Below are 24,267 nucleotides of genomic sequence, written 5' to 3' on the forward strand. Positions count from 1 at the left end.
GCCTGGTCTAATGCTGTCATTTAAAAAATTTTTCTTTTCTTTTAGAGACAGAGACTCACTCTGTTGACAGGCTAAAGTAGGCATGAACACAGCTTATTACAGCCTTGACCTCCTGGACTCAAACAAGACTCATTTGATCCTTCAAGTAGCAGGGACATCAGGGGTGCCCATCATACCCAGCCAATTTTTTTTTTTTTAAAGACAGAGTCTCACTATGTTGCCAAAGCTGGTCTTAAATTCTTGGGCTCAAGCAATCCTCCTGCCTTGGCCTCCCAAAGTGCTGAGATTAGGCAATTTTACAGGCCTGTGCCTGGCCTATACATGGCTAACATTATGTTTACAATTTTTATATCAATGTTAATGAGAAATGGGTCTACTTTTATCAGGTTTTGATATCAAACTTTTGCGGGCCTCATACAAACTACAAAGTCTTTCTAGTCTCTGAACAGTTTGTGTGTGAATGGTGTTATTTTTCCTTAAATATTAGAATAATTCACCACTAATGCCACCTGGGCCTGGAGTTAACCTAGTGGTAAAGGTTTTTAATTAAAATTGATGTAGAACCAGCTGGGAGCAGTGGCTCACACCTGTAATCCCAGCACTCTGGGAAGCCAGGGCTCAAACAGCCCAGGACTTCCAAACTATCCTAGGCAACAGTGAGGCATAATCTCCAGTTTAAAAAACAAAAACAAAAACAAAAAAAAGGCTGGGCACAGTGGCACACGCCTGTAATCCCAGCACTTTGAGAGACCAAGGCGGGTGAATCACCTGAGGTCACGAGTTCAAGACCAGCCTGCCTGATCAACATGGCGAAACCCCATCTCCACTAAAGTAAAGCACAAAAATTAGTCATGTATGGTAGCGGGTGCCTGTAATCTCAGCTACTTGGGATACTGAGGCAGGAAAATCACTTGAACCCTGGGGGAGGAGGGAGGCGGAGGTTGCAGTGAAGTATGATTGTAACACTGCACTCCAGCCTGGGCAAAAGAGTGAAACTCTGTCTCAAAAAAAAGAAAAAAAAAAAGAAGAAGATACAGAAAATACAACAACCATGCACACTTTTTGTATCTTTTGGTGTCAATTTTACCTATTTTTCCATTTCAGCACAATTTCAAATTTAGCAACACAAAATTCTCATAGTATTCTCTATGAGAATACCTCTTTCTTCTTTTTTTAAAGACAGAGTCTTGCTCTGTTGCCCAGGCTAAAGGGTAGTGGCAGGATCTCAGCTCACTACAACCTCTGCCTCCAGGATTCAAGCAATTCTCCCGCCTCAGCCTCTCCAGTAGGTGGGATTACAGGCATGTGCCACCATGCCTGGCTAATTTTTTTGATATTAGTAGAGATGAGGTTTCACCACATTGGCCAGGCTAGTCTTGAACCCCTGAGCTCAGATGATCCTCCTGCCTTGGCCTCCCAAAGTGCTGGAATTACAGGCATGAGCCACTGCACCCAGCCTCATTCTTGATATCAGTGATATGTTTCTTTTTCTTGATCGTTTTTATTAAACATGTATCAAGATTGCCAAAGTAAACAAAAATGACAAAAGACTGTCAAAGAATTTTAAGTTTGCTAACTTGCTATTATACAGTTTTCCATTTCATAATTTTCTGCCATATTCTTTTTTTTTTCCTTTTAAAGCGATGAGGCTCACTATCTTGCCCAAGCTGGTCTTGAACTTCTGCGTTCCAACAATCCAACTTACTTGGCCTCCCAAAATGCTTGAGCCACCATGCCCAGCCCACCATTTTCTTTTCTTTTCTTTTTTTCTTTTTTTTTTTTTTTTTGAGACAGTGTATATCTCTGTAACCCAGGGTGTGATCATAGCTCACTGTAACCTTCAACTCTTGGGCTGAGCAATTCTCCCATCTCATTCTCCAGAGTAGCTAGGACTACCGGTCTCATAAGTAATGCCAAGTGTGGTTCATAGATCAGCAGCATCCACATCACCTGAATGCTAGAATTCTGACATTACTGTTTTCAGGTTTTATCAATAGTATAAAATGCTCATTATGAAATAAAGCAGTTGCTTGCAAGTACTCCTTAATATCTAGTGGCCATCACTTTAACAACTTGTTTTTAAAATCTCAGCACTTTAAAATATTTTCACTCTATTTCTTGAGTTACAAATTTTAGCCATATCCATTTTCTATAACTGCTGATGAAGATTTAGCTCAAATATGAACTTTTTTGGAAGTGGGGAGGAAACATTTTAATTGGATGGTAGGGGATGGTAACCATTGTACAGGGAGCACTTACAGCTCCAAGAGTTTCCCTCCAAGTTATAAAGAAGTTCATGTAATTAGCTAGATTTCCTACAGCCAGTTCTTCTGCACATGGGAAGAAGGGGAGGAGGCGAAAAGTATTCTGGTCTGCCTTCCTATCATTCATAGATCCAGTTCTGTAGTTCATATATCTTTTCTGGCTCATCGCATTTTCAGTTAAATTTGGGTAAATATTCTCTGTATAGCCAGATAGACTACCACAATTGCATTATCTTTTTTTCCACAGTATTTTGTCTTTAACTGGAGCTAACAACTGAATCTTCTTATAAACCTAACCTTCACTTTTGAAACTCACCAGAATTGTCATCTATCAATCTTTCCCTAGTCTACTCTTTCAAGTTTAAAGATCACCTCTTCAAAAAAACATACCAGAAAGAACTATTACTTCCTTATCTAAATTTCCCACTATAAATAATTTTTATATCCTCAGTGAGATGCCTTTTTTATATTAGTTTTAATAAATGGTGTTTAATGAATATTTACTTTAAAAAATGAAGCTCTGGAAAGCCACCCAAAGTTATTCTCTCCTCAATAACAAGTACTGAAAAGCCTCCCAAAATCAGTCTCCTTAATAAAGAGTACTAAAAAGGCCTAGGCAACTTTTGCCATGGCTATCTGATAAGCTATTTCACAACAGCATATTGTACACACTAGGCCTCAGAGGTATACCAATGGAAATCACCACATTTAGTAGATACACGTAGTTCCTCTAATTAATGGCTAACTTTAGTAAGACCTCTCTAAACATTTCATTATAGTCCTACAAACTTAATCAGGAGTTCAAAAAAAATCCAATATATTATCTCCCTTTCCTCCAAAAAGTTATTTCTCTGCAGATACTGGGGGACTCCAATCTGTCCCACCCAGATTGGTAAAAATGAAAAGCTATTCTAGTCTACTGCAATGCAGAATAAGTATCTAAATTATATAAGAATATGAGATAGCCCAGCTGCAGTGGCTCTACCTATTATCCTAGCACTTTGGGAAGCCGACCTGGGCCGATCAACTGAGGTCAGGAATTTAAGACCAGTCTGGCCAACATGGTGAAACCCTGTCTCTACTAAAAATGCAAACATTAGTCAGGTACCTATAATACCAGCTACTTGGGAGGCTGAGGCAGGAGAATCGCTTCAACTCAGATGGTGGAGGTTGCAGTGAGCTGAGATCAGGCCACTTCACTCCAGCCTGAGTGAAAGAGCAAAACTCTGCCTCAAAATAAATAAATAAATAAATAAATAAATAAATAAATAAATAAAAAAAACAAAATAAATAAGATAGGTAAGTCACCACAGTGTCTGTGGTGGGTAGGGGGGAAATAAAATAAGTAAGACTATGACATAGAATGAGAGAATACGATTCTTGGTATTTTGTATTATCTCACTCAGCAATGACAACTATTACTCTTGTGCACTTAAAGATTTATTTTATTATTAACTATCAAATATATTATTTAAACTTTGATTACATCAAATGAAATAGATCTGTGCACACTCACTATAAGAGAACTAAGATATATGCACAAGCAACGATGCAGGGATCATGCAACAGTTTCATACCAGATTTCAAGATATTAAGTAGCAAGGAAATACAATGCAACTGAAGGCTGAGGTGAAGTACCTGCATAAGGCAAGGAAAGCAGAACATTTAAGATGTACCTATGTACACCAGTTCTTAAAACATGCAAATCATTTCCAATAAGGCACTGGCTCATTTATTTCTGTCGAAGCAGAAGTCAATCTTAAGATGTGGTCTGTACATATCTGCAGATAAGACTGAGAGTGAAGTAAATTTGATTAAGGTCGGAGTCAACACTTCTACAAACGTACTGCAGAATAAACAAGCTAAGAAGAAAGGTGTACTTCACAAAAGGTGAATTCAGTGTTATTAGTCCTTCATTCAGACGTTTCATTTTTGCATTTTCAATTGCTTGCCTGTGATATAACTTATCTTTATCTTGGTCTTCCCCATCTGTTTTGCAAATAGTTATGTCGCAGGTCATTTACTGGCTATAGGTAAATATGACAAAATCATAATAGTATTAAGTCGCAGTCTAGAATAACAATCTAAGTTAATATGACATCACTTTTCTAATGCGGACTATTCGGTACAGCTGTCTTTTTCTATACATATTAAACCATATACAAGTCTTCATAGCAGAAAAAGCCATTATGTCATAAAGCAAGCAACACGTGGTTAAAAACTTCATTTTCAACACAGGAACATGGAAAGGGAGAAGTCCGTTTCCTTAAGTGCGGCAGGGTTTTAACAGAAACGAAGCAAAAATAATTATTACTTCCTCTCTTAAACTTGCTGGCCAAACTTGGAGGAAGTTGGTTAGCGAGCGAGGATAAGATGAAATTCTCTTAAAATGATAAAAACGGACTTCTGCCTTAAGGAAGTCCTCATCATTAAATCCTAGTATCCCTTCACCGGCAAGCTCAACAGAGGTATGGGATTTCAGCACTGTACTCAGAATTTTGTTTTTTTTTTCCTGATGCTCCGGTCCCCACTTCGTAACAAATTTCAAGGCTGCCTGGCGGGATCCGGTTGCAGGCTGGCACCTGGCTTCATTAGATGATTAAAAAGACTCAAGAACATCTGGCAATAGAACTCTAACGTTAGAGGTGGAGACATTCATCTGTTAACTGCTAAAAGCATTCTCGACAAGAGCGAGCTTTTACTTACTCCTCAGGACAAAAACCACCGAGACCAATTTCCTCCGCAGTGGAGTCCCGCCCCGCACCCCTAGTCCCGCCACGGCCCGGGGCCGCAAGCCTCTCCGCTTCAGCAGCGCCCTGCTCCGAAAACCGCGCACAAGCGGCCACCCGCTTCTCACCGGCCTCCTCCCGCCCGGTCAGGCCGCCCCGCCGGCGCTTCTCAGGCAGCATAGCCTAGTCGCAAACCCCTGGCCTGCCCGGCGCTCCGAGGCCTCCGGGGCCGGCCCTCAGGCGACCAGGACCGCCGCCCCGCCAACTGCCTCTCCTGCAGGACACTCGCCCGGTGCCAACGTACCTACAGCAGCGCCGCGCCAACCGCCGCGAACCCCACAACCATTTTCAACCGCAGCCGCCGCCAACAATGGTGGTCCAGCCGGGACCTGCCGGAGTAGGTCTTCCTACGCCCACCCCCGACTGACTCTGGACCAATGGCAGCGCGAATGTGCGGCAGTCCAGCCAATCAGGCACAGCCAGCTAAGTGGGCGGAGCGAAGAACCGCGAGAGGAAATAGAAGTCGGCTGAGGGGCGCCTGAGGTTCGCCTCCCTGTGCGCTTCTTCCCGTCAGCCACCGGGGCTTTCCCGCCGTGCAGCAGATGCTGGCGCCTGAGCTGGGTCTTTCTTTTGAGCGACAGCGTGAAGATTTAGGCTTTCGAAACTTACTACCGATGAAACCTTATTTACAAAAACAACCCCTCACCCCCATTAGTAGTTTCCGATTTGATTTTTTTCAATAGTGTTTGAAAATATTTATCTCATTTACTTTTTTTTTGATGACTCCTTAAATTCGCAACTCAGGGGCCTTGTAGTTCTTCTTTTTTTTGAGACCGAGTTTCGCTGTTGTTGCCCAGGCTGGAGCGCAGTGCCGTGTTCTCTGCTCACTGCAACCTCCCCCTCCTGGGCTGAAGGGATTCTCCTGCCTCAGCCTCCCAAGTAGCTGGGACTACACGTACCCGCCATCACACACAGCTAATATTCTTAGTAGACACGAGGTTTCTCTGTTGGCCAGTCTAGTCTTGAACTCCTGACCTCAGGTGATTCACCGGACTTGGACTAACAAAGTGCTGGGATTACAGGCATCATCCACCAGGCCCAGACACACCACAGTCCTGAGTTCACTAAATTGTTCCAGGAACCTGCCAGCCTCAGCAGCTTCAGATTTCATGAGGCCCCATGCCTCAGGTGTCCACCCGCTTGGATGCCATGAACTCACTCAGCAGGTGGTCCTTGCCTGCTGTGAGGAAAGTGTAGGAAATATAACTGTGGATTATGTTGATAACACCCTCTTTTACTTTGTTTTATTTTGAGACAGAGTTTCACTCTTGCTGCCCAGGCTGAAGTGCAATGGCAAGATCTCAGCTCACTGCAACCTCCACCTCCCGGGTTTAATCACTTCTCTTGCCTCAATCTCCCCAGTAGCTGGGATTATACGAATGTGTAACCACACCCAGCTGTTTTTTTGTTTTGTTTTTCATATTTTTAGTAAAGACGGGGTTTCTCCATATTGGTCAGGCTGGTCTTGAACTCTCGACCTCAGGTGATCCACCTGCCTTGGCCTCCCAAAGTGCTGGGAGTACAGGCATGAGTCACCACACTTGTCATGAGGGTAGAGCTGCCTGCCTTGTCACTCCCAGCTACAAGAAAAATGAATGCTTTTAAAATTCTGAGTGACGAGAGTTCCATGGAATTTTCTAGAAGCCTCTGGAAAACTGACATGTGATATTGCTACAGATTGAAAACAGAAGCAGATATGAGAATCTACCAACATGGGCAACCAAGTGAGACCCCCCCCACTTCTCTACAAAAATAAAAATAAAGTTAGCTGCATGAGGTAATGTATGACTGTCCTAGCTACACGAGAGCCTGAGAGAATGGGAGGATCACTTAAGCTCAGGAATTAGGGGCTGCAGTGAGCTGTGATGGCACCACCGAATTCAAGTCTGGGTGATAAGAGTAAGGTACTGTCAAGGGGGGGTGGGGAGAGAGAGAGAGAGAGAGAGAGAGAGAGAGAGAGAGACTTACTATATGAAGTCAGATGTTAAATACATTAGTAAAAATGTAAAACAATCCTAATCTGCACATTTTTGTTGTTCTGGAACATGATTTTGAAAATAATTATAGGGTTGCTAAGAGAGATGGTGTGGAAGGGAGTGGGAGGTAGTAAGTTGCAGTCAGATAAGGAATTTGGAATTAATTCAGTCAACAGTGAGTAACTAGCCTTTAGGAATGCTGTCTATTTAAGGTACTAGGATATCTTGTACATCATTTTAACAATAGTAATATGAGAGGCCAGGCTCACACCTGTCATCCTGGCATTTTGTTATGTCTGTTTAAGGTACTAGGAATCTTGTATTTCATTTTAGTAATAGTAATATAATAGAACAGGTGCACACCTGTAACCTTAGCATTTTTGGGAGGCTGAGATGGACACAAAGCTTGAGTGCAGGAGTTGGAGACCAGTCTGGGCAACATAGTGAGACTCTAGGTCTATTAAAAAATGGTAATAATTGATATTTACTGGAGATTATGTTAATAAAGTTTATTGCTGGCCAGACGTGGTGGCTCACACCTGTGATCCCAGCACTTTGGGACACTGAGGCTGCTGGATCACCTGAGGTCAGGAGTTTGAGACTAGTCTGAACAACATGGCCAAATCCCACCTTTACTAAAAATACAAATATTAGCCAGACCTGGCGGTGCACACCTGTAATCCTGATTGGGACGCCGAAGGAGGAGAATTGCTTGAACCCATGAGGCAGATGTTGCAGTGAGCTGAGAAGCGCCACTGCACTCCAGCCTGGGTGACAGAGCAAGACTCTGTCTCAAAAAAATTAAAAAAAATAAAGTTCATTACATAAATATCTTCTACTTCTTTTCTTTCTTTTTTTTCTCCACTGCACAATGGAGGTAAATACTTAACATCTATTTCTACATTTGAAGTTGGACCTATATTCAAAGCCTTGCTGAGTCACTTATCAGCCACATGGTCTTGGACAAGTCAGGTCACCTTTCAGAATCACAGTGATGTTATCTCTAAAATGGCGAACCTGGGAAGCGGAGGTTGCCATGAGCTGGATCATGTCATTGCCCTCCAGCCTGAGCAGCAAGAGTGAAATTCCCTCTCAAAACTAAATAAAATAAAATAAAATGTAATAACCGCAACAGCATCAATAAATGATATATCGAGTTCTAAATTGTCTCAGGCACTTCAGTGAGAACCTACCCATGTTATGTAAATCAATTCACATAATGTGCTACATGAAATACTATGAAGTCTCTCAGTTTGCTGTTTGACTTTTTAAAATAATGCTTAACATAATAATAACAGATACAGTTTCTTGTACGTTTCCTGATTTATAGGAGACACTTAATGTATAGTAACTATTATTATTATTATTTTTTTTTTTTTGAGACAGAGTCTCGCTGTGTCGCCCAGGTTGGAATGCAGCGTTATGATCTTGGCTTACCACAACCTCTGACTCCTGGGTTCAAGCCATTCTCCTGCCTCAGCCTCCTGAATAGCTGGGATTACAGGTATGCACCACCACACCCAGCTAATTTTTGTATTTTTAGTAGACATGGGGTTTCACCATGCTGGTCAGGCTGGCCTCGAACTCCTGACCTCGTGATTCACCCACCTCAGCCTCCCAAAGTGCTGAGATTACAGGCGTGAGCCACCATGCCTGGTCAGTAACTATTATTATTAAAATTAATACAGCTGAGAATATCAATGATCTTGAGCAAATTCTTTAGATTTTTGTGTTGGAATGCTTTCTTGTTTGTTAGTTTTCTTCCAATGAGGATTGTGGTGGGCAGAATTTGTACTCCCACGATCTTTGTCTCCTAGTGTGCCTCTTATGGTTGTAAGAGGTTGGTTGCCTTACATGGCAAAAGGGCTTTACAAATATGATTAAGGTTATAATCAGCTGACTTAAGATGGAGTACTTAGCCTGGATTTTCCTGGTAAGTACAATGTAATCATGTGAACCCCTAAAGGCAACAGACAAGTCACATAGTTGCAGCAGAAAGACAATTCACAGATTTTCAAAGCACAGACAGAACTCAACCCATGGTTCCTGGCTTGAAGGATGAGAGGGACCACAGGTAAACCTTGAGAATGAAAGTAGTTCTGCGTACAACCTGAATGAACCTAGAAGCAGATTATTCTGCACAGCCTCAGCTGGCTGACAGCCTATTGAGATCCTAAGCAGAGTTCCCAGCTGAGTCCACTGTGCTTTTGACTTACAGAACTGTAAGATAAGTGGGTAGTGTTCTAAACCATTATGTCTGTGGTAACTTTTTATGGCAACAATAGAAAACAAAAGCAAGCATTCATTCCACACCCTTCTCAGCATCCCCTAAGGCAAGGAACTATATTTCCCAGGTGCCCTTGCCTCCTGTGTTCTGCATTCACCTATGTTTTGGCCAACGGAATGATGCACTTCCTGAAATTTGGAAAGTGGCAGAGACACAGGTTATTGTGGGTTTTTTCCTTAGGCTTTGGCTCTCTTTTCCACCAGTCCCTGTCTCAGTCATTTAAGGCAGCTGTAATAACAGTAGTTTTCTGAACTTTTCTGCCCTTTGGGGCAGCCTGGACCATAGAGGCAGCAACACAAAAATGTGAGGCCAGGCACAGTGGGTCACACCTGTAATTCCAGCTCTTTGGGAGGTAGGTGGATCACCTGAGGTCAGGAGTTTGAGAGCAGTCTGACTAATATAATGAAGCCCCATCTCTACTACAAATGTAAAAGTTGCTGGGCATGGTGGGGGACACCTGTAATCCCAGCTACTCAGGAGGCAGAGGCAGGAGAATCGCTTGTACTTGGGAGGCAGAGGTTGCAGTGAGCTGAGATTGTGCGATTGCACTCCAGCCTGGGCGACAAGTGCAAAACTCTGTCTCAAAAAAAAAAAAAAGAAGAAGAAAAGAAAACAAATGTGACGGTAGCTCCTCAAGCCCTTACAAAGCTTATAAGCATCTAATTCTCGGTACTAAATGGCGTTATGTTTGAGAAATCTGGAGTGGTTTCCTTTTTCCATGACTGAACCCTAATTAATAGACTTCTCCATGCCTGAGTTTCCTGACGTATGAGGTGAAATTACTAACAATAAGTAACACACAGTAAAAATGTAACCACTTAGTATTATTGTATGAATTAAATTACATTGACTCAATTCGTGTAAAGTGCTCAATAGGTACTTAACAAACAGTAAGTATTCAATAAACATTTGTTACTATTTTATTTTCTAAAGGGCTATTTGTGTGATTACCAAATTGGTACTACAAAATGATACTTTATTCTACCTTTTCTCTAACCTACCATGAACATTCCTAGCTTAAAAACAAACATACACCAGCCTGAGCAACATAGAGAGACCCTGTCTCTACAGTTTTGTTAGTTAGTTTGTTTTATTTTGTTTTGTTTTTTTAATTAGCCAGGTGTGGTGGTGTGTGCCTATATTCCTAGCTACTCAGGACCCTGAAGTGGGAAAATTGCTTCAGCCAGGAGTTCCAGGCTGCTGTAAGATATCATTATTTCACTGCACTCCAGCCTGGGTGACAGAGCAAGATCAAAAATAAAAAAGCAAAAAATTAAAAATTAAAAAAAGAGGAAGAAGAAAAAAGAGAAAGGGCTGGATATGGTGGCTCATACCTATAATCCCAGCACTTTGGGAGGCCAAAGCAGACAGATCACGAGGTCAGGAGTTTGAGACCAGCCTGGCCAACATGATGAAACCCTGTCTCTACTAAAATTACAAAAAATTAGCCAGGAGAAGTGGCAGGTACCTGTTATCCCAGTTTCTTGGGAGGCCGAGGCAGGAGAATCTATTGAACTTGTGAGGTGGTAGTTGCAGTGAGCCAAGACCGTGCCATTACACTCCAGCTTGCACAACAGAGCGAGACTGTCTGAAAAGGAAAAGGAAAAGAAAACACACGTAAATGTGAGGACTAAACTCGGATTCTTAAAAATCTTGCCCCGACGCCGGGCATGGTGGCTCAAGCCTGTAATCCCAGCACTTTGGGAGGCTGAGGCAGGTGGATCACGAGGTCAGGAGATCGAGACCATCCTGGTCGACATGGTGAAACCCCGTCTCTACTAAAAATACAAAAAATTAGCTGGGCATGGTGGCACGTGCCTGTAATCCCAGCTACTCAGGAGGCTGAGGCAGGAGAATTGCTTGAACCCAGGAGGCGGAGGTTGCGGTGAGCCGAGATCGCACCATTGCACTCCAGCCTGGGTAACAAGAGCGAAACTCCGTCTCAAAAAAAAAAAAAAAAAAAAAAAATTTTACAAAAGTGGCAAAGTATTTTCTTGATGGTCAGGACCAAGGCAAGAAAAAGCCATGGGGTGGTGAAGTCTTCCTCGGTCAGGGTGCCTTGGAGGTTAAAAAGAGTTGAGAAAATTTTCCATAAGGGAAATTGAGCCTTAACCCAAAAGGCAAAAGATTTTCAATAAGGGGAAATTGAGCCTTACCCCAAAAGATGAGAAATTTCCAATAAGGGAAATTGAGTCTCACCACTAAACCATCAAGATGGGATATATTCCAAGTAAGGTGAGAGGTAAAAACGATAAAGCTAGCAACAATAACATTCCTCCTAATGGTCCCCTAGGCCTAATATTAAAATATTAGAAAGATAATGAAAAGACAGAAAATAAAAAGAAGCAACAAATAATAAAGTATTGTTGTTTTATCTGGACTCAAAACCCAATCCTCAAACCCTCAATTTTCAGGCCAAAAATTTGGGTCAAATGAAGATTGGATCTGTTAGTTTTTTATAGAGTATGTTCATAATAAGAGTCTCATCTCTCAGGAAGAACTGAATTATGCCTTGTGCTGGGCCTGCTAGGCAACAAAGAGTGTGAGGGGAACCACCCCTCTGCTAAGAAACTTCTGTTATTCAGGTAGAAGTTAATGAAAACACTTATAAAGGTGGCTCCAGCATACAGAGATGGGGGCAAAGAGGGAGTCAGAGAGAAAAAGAGAGAAATGCAGACAGAGAGAGAGAGAGAGACAGAGACAGAGACAGAGACAGAGAGTGAGAAAGTCAAGCAGAGAGAGAGAGAGAGCAAGAGAGAGAGTCAAAGAGAGAGATGGAGAGAAACACAGAAAGCCAGAGGTGAAGGGAGAGAAAGAGAAGAAAACAAAGGCTTCAACTTAAAAATAGGTCACTTCAAAAGAGACTGTTTCAAATGGGAAAAAGAACAAAAGTCATATGTAAAAATGAATCAGCTAATATTAAATTTCTGTTAATTCCAGGGGCAGAAACAAACCTCTTAGAGAGATATTTAATGCTAAAATTTGGCTCAGGCCTCTATATTAATCAGGGAAAATTCCTCCCCTCCCTAAACATGCTCACCATCACCAACAAGGAACATATCCATCCCCAGGTATGGAAAAAATTAAAAAAAGAGGAATCAAGGAAATTACAGTTTCCTCCAATTCAAGTTAAATTAAAAATCCCTGGGGAAATAATAAAAAGAAATTAATACCCTATTCCTTTAAAAGCTAAGGTAAATTCCAAGCCTATAATTAATGATTAAAGGTCTTCTCTGTGATGGCTTTCTTGAATCCTATATGTCTCTCTATAACACTCCAGTACTGCCTGTAAAGAAGCCACATGGGTCATACTGGTTAGTGCAAGACTTTAGAGATATTGATCAGATAGCCAAACAGGCTACGATTTCTCAGCTGTACAACTGGCCTGCTTTACAGCTAGGTAAAACCTAGGATACATGGAGTTAAGTGGTAGAATAAGCCAGACCTTATTTGCACTTCTGTGTAGGTCCAAGGCTCTACACATAATTAAAATCCCAAACTAATGAGGTTTTCAACAAAAGTAAAGTTTACCTAAAGTTAATAGTGTAACGTGTGTTACCCAAACTTCCAATCTTGTGGCCTTAGGCAGTCTAGTCCACAGACATAAAGAAAGATTACTTTGGAAAAAAATGGTTATATCTTTGAAAATAAAAAAGGAGTGGGTGGGCATGGTAGGAGACCAAGGTGAGCGAATTGTGAGGTCAAGAGATTGAGACCATCCTGGCCAACATGGTGAAACCTCATCTCTACTAAAAATACAAAAATTAGCTGGGTGTGGTGGCATGCACCTGTAGTCCCAGCTACCTGGGAGGCTGAGGCAGGAGAATCGCTTGGACTGGAGAGGCAGAAGTTGCAGTGAGCCAAGATCATTCCACTGCACTCCAGTCTGGGTGACAGAGTGAGACTCTGTCTTAAAAAAAAAAAAGGGAGGGTGAATTTATGTAAAAATAATCTTATGTGGCAAATTTTTGTCCTAAAGTAAATTAACTCATTGTTTAAAGAAAGGGATGTTTACCACAAGTCAGAAAGTTGAGGCGTGTCAAAGATTGCCTGCGAAAGTCATAAAAAAAGTTATAAAAGAGGATTTATGCAAGAAATGTTGTATAATTTAAAAGTAATTAGCCCTTCTAAATGTAAAACTATTGAAGAAACAGTTTATGTACAAGGTGTGTAAGAAAAGTAAATTATACTTTTAGTAAAAGGATTATAAGGAGGCATAAGAATATAGATTTTTAACCTACAGTAAAGGTTAAAAATTTGTTTTGAAGGTTTAAGCAAGTTTTGAAATGTTAATTGTAAAGGAAATTCTGTGTGTAAACATATTGGCTAAAGTTAAAGAAGTATTATCCAATTTTTCTGTAAACTGGACATTAAAAGCACAATGGGGTTTTTTTATAAAGCACTAACCTGTTATTTAACAAAAATTATAAAGGGTTAGAAAGAGTCTATAAAAAATTACCTTATGGTCCGACATTAAAATTGGATAAATATGTCTATAAAGTTTTATTAAAATTGAGTCTAACATTAATAGCACACTAATATAAAGGTGAAATATAGCTGATCTAGTATAAAATCATATAGGAAGCATTATCAAATATAAAATGGTATTTGGATTTGTTGGTCTAAAAACTAATAAAAACAGGTGCTAAAGAGAACTCAAAAGGAAAATGGATATTGCCAGACTAGAAACAAATGTTATCCAAACCTCTTACGAGGAAAATCTTGTTCCAGTTGCATCAGGGAACCCACTGGGGACCCCAGACCATGTGTGATGCAGTTCTCAGAGTTTATGGGTGCATAGGAATTTATATCCCGGCCAAACGAGTTACAGATAGTTGCTTAGTATGTAAGAAAACTAATAAACAAGCTATTAAAAGATTGCCCCTTGGGGGAAAGAATCCAGGCTTATGACCATTCTAAAGCATCCAAGTTGATTACACAGAAATGCCTCCAATATGTCAGCTAAAATATTTACTAGTGATAGATCATCTTACTCACTCGGTCAAAGCTATCCCCTTTTCAAATGCAACAGCCAATAATATAGTCAAGTCTCTAATTGAAAATACAGTACCCAGGTTTAGACTAACAGAAAATCTTGACTCAGACAATGGAACTCATTTCATCTCATACATCATTAAAAAGCTATCCCAAACGTTAGACATTCGATGAAAATACCATACTTTCTGGTACCCAACTTCATCAGGGAGAGAAGAAAGAATCAATTAGACTTTAAAGAACCACTTAACCAAACTGGTTCTGGAGACTCAGTTACCATGGACCAAGTGCCTCCCTACTGCCCTGCTGAGAACCCGAACTGCCCCATAGAAAGATATTTGTCTTTCTTCTTATAAAATGCCCAATGGATTGCCTTATTTTCACTCCACTGCTGACATTCCTATCTTAGAAACAAGAGATCAATTTCTTAAAAATTGTATACTTGGTCTTTTACTTTCTCTTCTCTTAAAGCTAAAGGTCTCTTAGCACAGGCACCACCCCTAAAGTTCCCAGTACATCAACGTCAACCTGAGGATCACATCTTCATCAAAAGCTAGAATTAGGGAAAGCTCAAGCCAGCCTGGGAAGGACCTTACTTAGTCTTCCTAACTACTGAACGTGTAGTCCAGACAGCAGTGAAAGGATGGACCCAACACACCCGAGTCAAGAAGGCACTGCCCCCTCCAGAGTCATGGGCCGTAGTCCCAGGGGGAAACCCCACCAAATTAAAGCTAAGAAAAGTTTAACCCTCCTTCATTTACTTTATTACTCCTTCTTCTTTCCTTGTTCTACTGCTGGCTTCTAATCATTAACAGCACCAATGCAACCCAGTGCAATTCTCTATTCTTACCTCTACCTCTACTAATCATGAGCCCACCTTAGGCTGCTTCTATATCATAGAAGCTAACTTGGCTGGCACAGACCTCGTAGGGTCTTTCAAAATGCATTTTATTAATCTTTCACCCTCTTTGTCCCCTCCTCCCTCTTCTCCCTTTGGACCTTCTTCTAATCAAATTGTCATCCCTTCCACACTCAATGATAGGAGCAAAGTAGACGTTGAAGTAAATGATTTAAAATAAACTTTAGCAATAAAGACAGGATATCAAGATGCAAATGCCTCATTAAAATGGATCAAATATTCTGTGCACATGTTAAACAAAAGCAAGTATGCTTGTGCACACAGCAAGCCAGAGGCCCAGATTGTCCCCTTTCCACTAGGATGGTCCTCCAGTAGACTAGGCATGGGATGTATGGTAACTCTTTTTCAGGATTCCACAGCCTGGGGTAACAAGACATGCCAAGTTCTCTCTCTCTGCTGTATCCTGAAGTTCAACGCACTACAAGTCAGCCCCCAAGGGCCATCCAGCTTCTGTCTCCTGACACTAAGTTCACCTCTTGTCTCTCATGACAAGGAGAAAATAGCATTCCTTGGGCCCAAAGGGATTCGGTGAGCTTAAGACTTTTCAAGAACTTACCAATTAGTCAATCCTTTTTCACTGTGGAGCAGATGCATGGTGGTATTGTGGTGGACCTTCACTGGACACTCTGCCAAGCAACTGGAGTGGCACTTGTGCCCCTGTCCAATTGGCTACTCCTTTCCCCTGGCATTTCATCATCCAGAGAGAGGAAAAATACAACATTATAAAGCAAGAGAAGCCCCTTATGGGTGTTTTGATTCTCATGTTTATTTACATGCAATTGGAGTCTCACAAGGAGTACCAGATAAATTTAAATCTCAAGATCAAAATTTGATCTACAGAATTTCAGTCAATATTTTGGTAGGTGACAATCAAAAAGAACATAGATTGGATAAATTGCATTTATTACAACCAACAGCAGTTTATTAACTACACTAGACATGCTGTTAAAGGAATAGCTGAACAATTAGGGACTACTAGCCAGATGGTTTGGGAAAATTGAATAGCTTTAGACATGATACTAGTAGAAAGAGGGTGGGGGTTGTGTCATAATTAAAACTCAATGTTGCACCTTCATCCCAAACAATATCGCCCCTGATGGAAGTATAACAAAGGCATTACAAGGTCTAACTGCTCTGTCTAATAAGTTACCCAAAAACTCAGGGATAAACCACACTTTCACAGGGTGACTAGAAAAATGGTTCAGTTAATGGAAAGGAATTCTAGTCTCAATTCTTACTTCTCTCACAGCCATAGTAGGTGTACTTATTCTTGTCAGGTGTTGTGTTATACCATGCAACCATGGGCTGGTGCAAAGACTCATAGAAGAAGCACTCACTAATTCCTCCCTTAATTTTCCACCTTATTCAGATAAGATTTTTTTGTTTTAGAAGTTTAAGTTCAGCAGCAAAGCTGATATGTTAAAAAAGTTTGAGGAGGAAGTACTAAGAAAATAAAAGGGGGGAAATTGTAGGCTATAATAAATTCCACTTCAAAGGTTTTAGCCTGTAAATTGTTAAGTTCAATGAGTTCTGAGAGCCTCTCCAAAGAACTAATGTATCAGTATGTTCAGCTCCTCTGTCCTTTGTTCTCCATTTTAAAGTTTAACTTCCTGGTACCCTTCACTCCCTTACCCCTAGTTTTAGTAAATAACTTTCCCACTACTAATCAGTAGTTCAAATCTGTTCTTCTGGCCACCTGCTTTGATCAGAGTCACCTTTAGTTACCTGTTTCATAACTGTCCTTCCCCCACCAACCACTCACCCTGCCACTCTGACTCATACCCCTGATTCCTTTAAAATAGCCAATCAGAATTAGCTTAGATTGTGTGGTCCAACCCTAGTTAATAGGGGAATGATACAACAGTAGGGGCTACTTGTGTCAGGGATAAGAACCCCTTCCACTCCCATGTTCGGGTGTGCGCTCATCATTGCTTCACCTGAGATGCACCCTTCTATAGAAGTAAAAATTGTCTTGCTGGGAAAATTTATATTCGAGTGCTATTTCTTTTGTGGCACTAAAAATTTACTTATGATATGCCCCATAGTAAGTACTTAATAAAACTTTACAACTACTATTACAAATGTAATTATCACTACCCTCTCATTATCACTGTATTTCCTTGTTTCCATTATATGACTATATAATAGACACTCAATAAAAGCAGCTCATAAAATGAAAATGAATGAATACATTCATTCATGATTAGCTTTTCAACATATCATTTATAATATCATTTTGACAAGCATACATTAAAATAGAACAATTGGAATTTATTTAAGGAAAAATTATACATAACAATATAATTGCTGATTATGAATGCAACATTCCATTATAAAACAGAAATACTGTTATCATGAATATATTTTTTAAAGTATGATTATTGTGATAGTTAAGTTTTATGTGATGACTTGGCAAGACTATGGTATCCAGTTGTTTGAAACATAAGTCTAGATATCATTGTGAAAATATTCTGTAGATGTGATTAACATCTATAATCAGTTGACTTTCAGTAAATTACTTTCAATAATGTGGGTGAACCTAATCCAATTAGTTTAAGATGTTAAGAGAAAAAACAGGCCTCCCAGAGAAGGAATTCTGTCACAAGACTAACACAGAAATCCTGCCTCAGACCAGTAACAATGGCTCATACCTGTAATCTCAACACATTGGGAGGCTGAGATAGGAGGATTGATTGAAGCCAGGAGTTTGAGACCAGCCTGGGCAATATATGAGACCCCCATCTCTACAAAAATAAAAAAATTATCTGGACATGGTGGCTCACACCTGTAGTCCCAGCTACTTGGGAAGCCGAGGTGGGAGGATCCCTTGAGTCCAGGAAGTTGAAGCTGTAGTGAGCCATGATAGCACCACTGTACTCCAGCCTGGTCACCAAAGCAAGACCCTGTCTCTGAAAAAGAAAGAGAGAAAAAGAAAGAAGAAGGAAAGAAAGGAAGGAAGGAAAAAGAAAAGAAAAGAAGGAAGGAAGGAAGGAAGGAAGAAATCCTGCCTAAGTTTCTAGCTTGCAATCCTGCCCAACAGATTTCACACACAAGACTACAGCAACAGGCCATGTATGCTGGCCCATGCCTAAAATTCCAGCATTTTGGGAGGCCAAAGAGTGCAGATCACTTGATGTCAGGAGTTCGAGACCAGCCTGGATAACGTGATGAAGCCCTCTCTCTTCTAAAAACATGAAAATGAGCTGGGTTTGGTGGCACATGCTTGTAATCCCAGCTACTCAGGAAGCTGGGGCAGGAGAGGGTCACTTAAACCTGAGAGCCAGGGGTTGTAGTAAGCCAAGATCATGGCACTGCACTCCAGCCTGGGAGACAGAACAAGACTCCATCTCAAAAAAAAGAAAGACCTCAAACAACTCTCAGGGCAAAAACAGGGCTATTTGGAGGACATCCCTTATAAACACTGAAAGACAAATGAACAACTTGCTGCCACATGAGACGAAATATTATAGTTGAGGGAAAAAAGAACACTTTGGAGGAAAAGCTTATGATTAGGATTCACCAGCTAATTAGGGCAGTAAAAACCAACGATGAATCTTGGGGACTATTGAAAGCCATGACCTTGCCCACAGCATGATAAAAATTCATAAAAGACCTGAGAAGATCCTATGCCATGATTTTAACTCTGGCTGATCATTAGAGAAAAAAAGAACTGAATGCTGAAGCAGAGACAAAGAGCTCCAAGAAAGATAAATGCAAAGAATCTACACTAACATATACATATATATATACTGCAATGGTTCTATATATCTATATATATACAGATAGATAGATAGATAGATAGATAGATAGATAGATAGATAGATATTTGAGATGGGGACTTGCTCTGTCACCCAGGCTGGAGTTTGGTGGTGCAATCTTAGCTCACTGTAGCCTCTGCCTCCCGGGTTCAAGCAATCCTCACACCTCAGCCTCTTGGAGTACTGGGATTACAGAGGTGTTCCACTATGCCTAGTTATTCACACTAACATATTTTATCATCAAACTATCAAATACCAAAGATACAGAGTGAATCTTGAAAGCAGCAAGAGAGAGGCACTTTGTCAAGTAGAGATGATCCTACAGAAGATCAACAGCCAATTCCTCAGTAGAAACGAAGAACATGAGAAGAAAGTGGGATGACAAATTTAAAGTGCTGAAAGAAAAAAGAAAATGAAAACGAAGCAAACACACACACATACACACACACACACACACACACACACACACACACACACACACACACTGCCAACCAGAAATTCTATACCTGGCAAAACTAGCCTTCAAAAATAAAGAAAATAGGACATTGCCAGATAAACAAAAGCTGAAGGAATAAGGCACTAGCAAAACTGCTCTACAAGAAATGCTAAAATGACTCCTTCAAGAAACGCTGAAAGAAAATAAAAGGACACTGAACAGTAATACAAAGCTATATGAAGAAGAAAATTGGTAAAGGTAACTACCCAGAAAAATACAAACACCAGCATTATATTATTTTTCATTAATTGCCCATTATTTTATTCCTATGTGATTTTAAGCATACAAAAATAAGTCTATATTAATACACACAATGTATAAAGATAATACTTGTAATAAGACTGAATGTGGTGGCTCACGTCTGTAATCCTAGCACTTTGGGAGGCCAAGATAGGCAAATCACCTAAGGTCAGGAGTTTGAGGCCAGCCTGGCCAACATGGCAAGACCCTATCTCTACCAAAAATACAAAAATCAGCTGGGTGTGGTGGCAGGCACCTGTAATCCCAGCTACTGGGGAGGCTGAGGCAGGGGAATCACTTGAACCCAGGAACCAGAAGTTGCAGTTTGCCAAGATCACACCACTGCACTCCAGCCTGGGTGAAAGAGTGAGGCCATATATATAAAACAAAAAATTGTGATAGCAACAATATGTGGGAAGGTAAGAAATTGTATAAGAGCAGAAATTCTGTATGCTATTGAATTAAGGTGATAATAATATAGTAGTTTAAGAGTATAGTTGTAATCTTCAGGTAACTACTAATAAAATAAATTTTTAAAAATTAACCGAAAAGGATATGAGAAATGAATACAAATGGTACACTAAAAAAAATCACTTAAACACAAAAGAAAAAAAAAAGGAATGGAATAATTGAGAAACAACAACCATAAACAGATATGAAGAGGCTGGGTGTGGGGGCTCATACCTGTAATCCCCTCACTTTGGGAGGCCAACGCAGGCAGATCACTTGAGGTCAGGAGTTCAAGAGCACCCTGGCCAACATGATTAAATCCCGTCTCTACTAAAAATACAAAAATTAGCCATGGATGGTGGTGGATGTCTGTAATCCCTGCTACTCAGGAGGCTGAGGCCAGAGAATTACTTGAACCCAGAAGGCAGAGACTGAAGTGACCCAAGACAGTGTGTATGAAAATGCATAATACACCGGGCACAGTGACTCACACCTGTAATCCCAGCACTTTGGGAGGCTGAGGCGGGCATATCACTTGAGGTTGGGAGTTTGAGACCAGTCTGACCAACATGGAGAAACCCTGTCTCTACAAAAAATACAAAATTAGACCAGCACCGGGGCACATGCCTATAGTCCCAGCTACTCAGGAGGCTGAAGCAGGAGAACCACTTGAACCTGGGAGGCGGAGGTTGCAGTGAGCCGAGATCACACCATTGCACTCCAGCCTGGGCAACAAGAGAGAAACTCAGTCTTAAAAAAAAAAAAAAAAAAGACAGAGAAAAAACAAATACTAAGTCCTTCCTTATCAGTAATTACTTTCAATGTTAATAGAATAAAGTCTCCATTTAAAAGCAGAGGTGTGGTACCCAGATCTGCAATTAAAAAAAAATTTAAAAAAAGCAAAGGTGGATTGACAAGATGGATTTAAAAGATGAACACAATCCTACTATGTAGCTTCTATAAGAGATTTACTTTATATGCAAAGATATAAGTAGGTTGAAAGTGAAAAGATAAAAATAGATATTCTATGTAAATGGTAACCAAAAAAAAAGATAAAGTGGCTATTATAATATCAGACAAAATAGATTTTAAATCAAAACTGTTTCAAGAGTCAAAGATTGACATTATATACTGATAAAAGGGTCAATCCATAAAGAAAATATAGCATATATGCACCTAACAACTGAGCTCAAAAATGTATGAAGCAAAACTTGACAAACGAAAGATAAAAATTATCCTGGAGACTTTAATACCCCATTTGCTTTTTTTTTTTTTTAATTATATTTTAAGTTCTGGGACACATGTGCAGAATGTGCAGGTTTGTTACATAGGTATACATGTGCCATGGTGGTTTGCTGCATCCATCACCCCTTCATCTACATTAGGTATTTCTCCTAATGCTATCCCTCCCCAATCCCACAACCACTTGCTATCTCTTCCCTAGACCCCAACTCCCCAACATGCCCTGGTGCATGATGTTCCCCTCCCTGTGTCCATGTGTTCTCATTTTTCAACACCCACTTATGAGTGAAAACATGTGGCATTTGGTTTTCTGTTGTTGTGTCAGTTTGCTGAGAATGATGGTTTCCAGCTTCATCCATGCCCCTGCAAAGGACATGAACTCATCCTTTTTTATGGCTGCATAGTATTCCATAGTGTATATATACCACATTTTCTTTATCCAGTCTATGATTGATGGGCATTTGTGTTGGTTCCAAGTCTTTGCTATTGTCAACAGTGCTGCAATAAACATACATAGACATGTGTCTTTATTATAGAACAATTTATAATCCTTTGGGTGTAGACCCAGTAATAAGATTGCTGGGTCAAATGGTATTTCTGATTCTAGATCCTTGAGGAATCACCACACTGTCTTCCACAATGGCTGAACTAATTTACAGTCCCACCAGCAGTTTAATAGTGTTCCTACTTCTCCACATCCTCTCTGGCATCTGCTGTCTCCTGTTTTTTTAATGATCACCATTCTAACTGGCATGAGATGGTATCTCAATGTGATTTTGATTTGCATTTCTCCAATAACCAGTGATGATGAGCTTTTTTAAAAATATGTTTGTTGGTTGCATAAATGTCTTCTATTAAGAAGTGTCTGTTCATATCCCTCACCCACTTTTTGATGGGTTTGTTTTTTTCTTGTAAATTTGTTTAAGCTCTTGGTAGATTCTGGATATTAGCCCTTTGTCAGATGAGTAGACTGCAAAATTTTTTCTCATTCTGTTGGTTGCCAGTTCACTCTAATGATAGTTTCTTTTGCTGTGCAGAAGTTCTTAAGTTTAATTAGATTTCATTTGTCTGTTTCGGCTTTTGTCGTCATTGCTTTTGGTGTTGGTCATTAAGTCGTTGCCCATGCCTATGTCCTGAGCATTATTGCCCAGGTTTTCTTCTAAGGTTTTTATGGTGTGAGGTCTTATGTTTAAATCTTTAACCCATTTGATGTTAACTTTTGTACAAGGTGTAACAAAGGGATCCAGTTTCAGCTTCCTGCATATGGCTAGCTAGTTTTTATTAAATAGGAAATCCTTTCCTCATTGCTTGTTTTGTCAGGTTTGTCAAAGATTAGATGGTCGCAGATGTGTGTTGTTATTTCTGAGGCCTCTGTTCTATTCCATTGGTCTCTATCTCTGTTTTGGTACCAGTATCATGCTGTTTTGAGTACTGTAGCCTTGCGGTATAGTTTGAAGTCAGGTAGCATGATGCTTCCAGTTTTGTTTGTTTGTTTGTTTTTGTTTAGGTTTGTCTTGGCTATACAGGCTCTTTTTTGGTTCCATACAAAGTTTAAGGTGACTTTTTCCAATTCTGTGAAAAAAGTAAATGGTAGCTTGATGGAGATAACATTTAATCTGTAAATTACTTTCGGCAGTATGGCCATTTTCACAATATTGATGCTTCCTAACCATGAGCGTGGATTGTTTTTCCAACTGTTTGTGTCCTCTCATTTCTTCGAGCAGTGTTTTGTAGTTCTCCTTGAAAAGGTCCTTCACATCCCTTGTTAGTTGTATTCCTAGGTATCTTATTCTCTTTGTAGCAATTGTGAATGAGAGTTCATTGATGATTTGACTCTGTTTGTCTCTTACTGGTGTATAGGAATGCTTGTAATTTTTGAACATTGATTTTGTATCCTGAGACTTTGCTGAAGTTGCTTATCAGCTTAAGGAGATTTTGGGCTGAGATGATGGGGTCTTCTAAATATAGAATCATGTCATCTGCAAATAGAAACAATTTGCCTTCCTCTTTTTCTAAGTGAATATCCTTTATTTCTTTTTCTTGCCTGATTGTCTTGGCCAGAACTTCCAATACTATGTTGAATAGGAGTGGTGAGAGAGGGCATCCTTGTCTTGTGCCAGTTTTCAAAGGAAAAGCTTCCAGTTTTCGCCCATTCAGTATGATATTGGCTGTGGGTTTATCATAAATAGCTCTTATTATTTTGAGATATGTTCCATTGATAACTAGTTTATTGAGAGTTTTTAGCATAAAGGGCTGTTCAATTTTGTTGAAGGCCTTCTCTGCACCTATCGAGATAATCATGTGGTTTTTGTCTTTGGTTCTGTTTATGTGATGGATTACGTTTATAGACTTGTGTATGTTGAACCAGCCTTGCATCCCAGGGATGAAGCTGACTTGATAGTGATGAATAAGCTTTATGATGTGCTGTTGGATTCAGTTTGTTAGTATTTTATTGAGGACTTTCACATCAATGTTCATCACAGACATTGGCCTGAAATTTTCTCTTTCAGTTGTGTCTCTGCCAGGTTTTGGTATCAGGATAATGTTGGCCTCATAAAATGAGGGAGAATTCCCTAAAAGAATTTTTTAGGGAGAATTCCCTCTTTTCGTATTGTTTGAATAGTTTCCGAAGGAATGGTACCAGCTCCTCTTTGTACCTCTGGTCAAATTCGGCTGTGAACCCATCTAGTCCTGGACTTGTTATGGTTTGTAGGCTCTCTCAATTTCAGACCTTGTTATTGGTCTATTCAGAGATTCAGCTTCTTCCTGATTTAGACTTGGGAGGGTGTAAGTGTCCAGAAATTTATCCATTTCTTCTAGATTTACTGGTTATTTGCATAGAGGTGTTTGT

The 24,267-nt window shown here is 40.2% G+C and overlaps 1 protein-coding gene across 3 annotated transcripts in view; it reads right to left on the bottom strand.

Moving 5' to 3' along the window:
• ATF7IP2 (activating transcription factor 7 interacting protein 2) overlaps nt 1-24,267 on the bottom strand; it is a 144,664-nt gene that overhangs the window by 77,065 nt on the left and 43,332 nt on the right. Inside the window, exon 1 of one of the 3 annotated variants that reach the window (XM_010349375.3) lies at nt 5,298-5,383. The exons of 1 other annotated variant lie outside the window; for it this stretch is intronic. The gene's annotated coding sequence lies outside the window, so the exon portion shown is untranslated. Of the gene's footprint in view, nt 1-5,297; nt 5,384-24,267 lie in introns of those variants that run through there. One more of the 3 variants, XM_074381619.1, reaches the window with a different exon arrangement.

Source organism: Saimiri boliviensis, chromosome 12 (assembly GCF_048565385.1).
Source record: "Saimiri boliviensis isolate mSaiBol1 chromosome 12, mSaiBol1.pri, whole genome shotgun sequence".
Taxonomy (NCBI): Eukaryota; Metazoa; Chordata; class Mammalia; order Primates; family Cebidae; genus Saimiri; species Saimiri boliviensis.